Source organism: Triturus cristatus, chromosome 8, assembly GCF_964204655.1.
Source record: "Triturus cristatus chromosome 8, aTriCri1.1, whole genome shotgun sequence".
Lineage (NCBI taxonomy): Eukaryota > Metazoa > Chordata > Amphibia > Caudata > Salamandridae > Triturus > Triturus cristatus.
In genome coordinates, this window is record NC_140591.1 from 1,069,663,129 (window position 1) to 1,069,667,751 (window position 4,623).

The following is a 4,623-nucleotide window of genomic DNA, read 5'->3' on the forward strand; positions in this document are numbered from 1 at the left end:
GTGAGGAAGCAAACGGTGGCACTGACCTGCGGCCTCATGGATAGATGGCTGTCATGGATGAGGGTAAGGTTGCAGGTGTGTTTGGGGGTAGGGCCTTTGTCAGGTGGCCTCCATTCGTAGTTCCATAGGGTGTTTTTGCCCAGAAAAGCAGTTCCAGCAGACGGCAAGCTAAAGAATGGGAAAATGAGACATAAGTTTGCTGACTGGGTGCAATAGTCATTAGAAGATGCATAACAATTCCATTCTTACGGTCTTTAAGAACCACATAAGCAGGCTAGGGAGAAGGACATGATTGAGTAAGCAATAAAAGATGGGGGACGATGAAGAGATTAGGAACAGACGAGAAATTAATGGCGAACCCGGTGGAATGGTCATCCATGATAGAGGAGCTGTCTCATCCTAAATATACCAGACCATCCTAAAAAGGGTACCTCTGGTTTGCATTTTATGGGGAAAGATGAGAAAAGGGTACTTGGTATTGACAGATTTGCACATTATCACTTGCGAAGACTGCTGTCTAGAAAAAGCTGAAACGAGAAGGATTATTTACAGAAAAATGATAGCTGGCAGGTGGAGTCTAAGGTACGAATGGAATAAATGCCCTGCAAATATACAGGCACATGCATCAAAAAGAGAGTTTGCGAGTCCTTATTTGCGAATTTTAAGGAATCGCAAATAAAGACTCGCAAAACACGATGCAACAAAAACATTGCGAGAATATTGCGAATCGCTAAAAATCGCTAAATAAATTGCGATTTCGGCATTTGCGAACTCGCTATTAGCGATTTCGCAATTAGCGAAATCGCTAATACCGAAGTCGCTTTTTGATGCATCCTGATGACATCACAACCAGGAAGTGAGCAGCACCAGCCTCATTTCCAGTGCACAGTGTCAGGGAGAGGAGGGAGCTGGCTCTGGGAGCAGAACAGGAGTGTGACAGAGACAGAAGAAAAACTTGTGATATCAAATGGAAGCCTCACAAACAGCAGAGGAGAGCCAAACAGGCAGGAAACGCAAAATTAAATTTGCAGAAAAAGAAATTGACACCCTCATTGAGGGAGTAGTCCACAGCCATGACAAGCTGTTTGGAAAGGCATCATTGAAAGTGGCAGAGCAGGAGAAAAGGAAAATCTGGCTCCGGATCCAAAACAGGGTCAATGCCATTGGGGTGACACACCGCACCATTGAAGAACTCAAAAAACGATGGTACGACTTGCGCAGTCGGGCTAAGGTGCGCATAGCTGACCGCCTGAAGGAGGCAAAGAAGACAGGAGGGGGAACACCAACAGACACTGGGAACACTCCCATGGAGGACTTGATTGAATCCACCATCCAGCCAGAAGCTGTTGTTGGTGTGACCCAGCTGGACACGTCCGGAGCAGCAAACACATCTGAAGGTAAGATGAATGTATGTTTTCTTAGTGTTACAAAATGTAAAGGTAGAACTCGACCATAGCACAGCCCAAGTGCAGACCCTGAACATCCAGTACACAATGCATTCAGTAGGTGAGGGGCATTATGGGAGATGTAGTCAGGTCAAGCAGTTAAAATGTCAAATCTCAGAGTAACAACCCAAAAAAGCTGAATAGAGTATAAAATCATTTACAAAGGCAGAAATTTATTACTGTGCAATTAATATCACAGACATGAAATAATACAGTGTTGCACTGTTTCACCTCACAGATGCACAACGTGTAGAAGATGTGGATAGCGATTCCCCAGACATGCAGGACACCAGCGCAGGTGAACAGATGGACACACCTGTGGTGCAAATAAATCCCTCACGTCCAACAAAGTCACGCAGGGCTACTGTTCCATCCCTAGTCACCATGGAGTGTGAAGATGATGAGGCTGATGCAACACCAGGTGGCAGCCATGGCCAGACAACTTCCATCACACAAACACAACCACAGGTCCCCAGAACTAATCACAGAGCCCGGCGTAGGAGAGGAAGAGCACTCAGGACACAGCAGGAGGAGCAACCAAGTGATGTCTGGGGTGGTCTTGAGGGACAGATGCTCCGTATGCAGCGCCTGCAGACAAAAAACACACGATTAGTACAATTGCAAGTTGGCAAGATGGCTAGCAACATAGCAGTACTGTCAGAAAGTGTGCAGCAACTGAGCAAGGTGATGCATGAGGGAAATGTATCCCAGAAGAGACAGCATCGTCAACTAATGCTGCAATTGAAAATGTTTGCTAAATCAAACAATAGATTGGCCACGACAACTGCACTGCTGGCACGTAGGTCTGTGACCATGCAAACTGAAATGTGCCATTGGAGCGGCGATGTGGCTAAAGCATTGGACCAGGTCACAAATGCAGTTGATTTGCTAAATGCTTCCACAATTGCGGCCAACAATTCCACGCCCGAAGAGGGTAGTGAGGGTGGCTCAAGCCTAAGTAGTGTGGCAGTTCCAGTCCGCACTGCAGGAAGACGCAACACACGCAGCAGTACCCCCGCCGCTTCCAACATAACGGATGACAATGCTGGGTCTGACAGGCGTCTGGGTGTTCGTGGGAAAAAGCGCTAGACTGGCATGTACAAGTGCATTCCACTATGGTGACGTAACCATTTATTTGGATTTGACTTTTCACAGAGTGACAAGTGAATTGACATTTGCAAACCACTTATGTCCATTGCACTGGTCAGATTACAAGTGTGCTTGAACACTCATGGCAATTTTATTTAATTAAAGAATACTCTGATAGCAATAGTCAGTTTCTGTGTCATCATTACTCACCTCAGAAATAATTTTGTGTGATGTCAAATCTTCTCCTACGCCCTTCTGCTGCGCCTGCCCCTTGTGCTGCATGGTGTTGTGGCACTTGCTGGTTCCCATCCTCCGAATCGCTGTCAGACACCTCGATGTCCATTCCTCCCCTTGTCGCTATGTTGTGCAGCATGGCACATGCCGCTACTATCTTGCAGCATTGTTCAGGGTTGTACTTCAGTGCTCCACCGGTCTTATGTAGACATCTGAATCGGCTCTTCAACAGCCCAAATGTGCGCTCTATGATGTTCCTTGTCGAAATATGTGCTGCATTGTACCTCTGTTGATTGGCAGTTGTGGGATTGAGGTAAGGCGTCATTAGGTAATTACGCAAGGCGTATGCGCTGTCACCTACATGTAATGGAGCAAAGAGTCAGTGGCAGCTTCACATTGACATACGTACAATGACAGTGATAAACTATAACACATATTTACCAAGCAGATGTCCCTCTCCAAATTCTCCCCTGACAAGACGGGTGTGTATGCCACTTTGCCTGAAGATATAAGAGTCATGTGCACTCCCTGGAAATTGCGCAACAATGTCAGTGATAATGTTTTTGGCATTGCAAACAACCTGAATATTGAGGGAATGGTAAGATTTCCTATTTCTATATATATATTCCTGTGTTGCAGGGGGACATATTGCAACGTGGGTGCAATCAATACAACCCAAAACATGTGGGAAACGAGCTATCTGGTAGAACTCCTGTTTGGTTTTTGCAAGGTCAAGCGCGGTGGTAGGGAACTTGATATGAGACCCGATCACGGCCATCATGGCATCAAGGAATGCTTTCAATATTCTTGAAAGTGCGCTTTGTGACACACCTCCCGCAACAGCAATGACCCCCTGAAAACTGCCTGACGCCAGAAGGTGTAGGCAACATAGGACCTGCACATGCGTTGGGATGGCATTGGTCCTACGTGTCTGTCGTTGCATTATGGGGTCCAATTCATTGATTAGGTCATGGATCATTGCTGCATTGAGCCTATACTTGTCGTATATCTCATCCTCTTGCTGGCCTAGCAAAGTTATGCGGACTCTGAAGATGCGCTCATTCATTCGCCTCCGTCTCTGTGCGGCAGCCTGCAGCCTCATCCTCCTCGCCATCAGGTAAATCCCTGCCATTGTGAACAGTGCTGGCTCATTCTGGGTGTGTTTAAATGGGTTTCAGTTGGTTTTCACCTGTCTGTGATTTGCACTCATGATTACCACCTGGTTGTGATCCTTCTTATTTAGCGATCGCTAATTTGCGATTTTCATGGAAATCGCTATTTGCGATTTGTCATGCATACATTTTGCGATTCGTTGTTTGCGATTCGGTAATTGGGACACGCTAATACCGATTCGCTATTTGATTCGCAGAATGTTTTGCGATTCCTTATATTTGCGAAAAAATGGATTTTCGCAAATATACAGTTGATGCATTTCAACACTGACTTTTGCGATCGCAAACGGCCTATTTTTGCGATTCGCACCCTTTGCGATCGCAAAAAGGTTTGATGCATGTGCCTGATAGTGCTCTATTTCTGTTTATTTTGGAAAAGGAAGTCTCACTGAAGAGCACTTATAATATGCTACTGCACCTAAGCTGTTCACTGAGTTCCAAGAACCTTGATGTTTTTATAATTTATTTACGCTTTGTAGCCTAAAAAAAAAAATTAAAAAAAGTTTTAAAAAAACACCGTGTAAGAAAATCTCCACGAGCTATAGGGATTACTAGAAATACGCACTGGCAGCTTTTCCAAGCTACCCAGGTTCCCCCCTCCAACTTCGGGCGGGATTCTTCACTGATGTCCCTCCTACAAACTCCCATAGGAAAATAAAAGTACAAAAATGCGCCATTTTACT

At 45.4% G+C, this 4,623-nt stretch overlaps 1 long non-coding RNA gene across 1 annotated transcript; it reads right to left on the reverse strand.

The window, feature by feature from the left end:
- Nucleotides 1-1,598: 1,598 nt before the first annotated feature.
- Nucleotides 1,599-3,127, reverse strand: LOC146805387 (uncharacterized). The gene is made up of 2 exons (XR_014967455.1): nucleotides 2,745-3,127; nucleotides 1,599-2,033 (listed from the first exon to the last, which is right to left on the reverse strand). It is a non-coding gene; the product is annotated as an uncharacterized LOC146805387 (long non-coding RNA).
- Nucleotides 3,128-4,623: the final 1,496 nt, after the last annotated feature.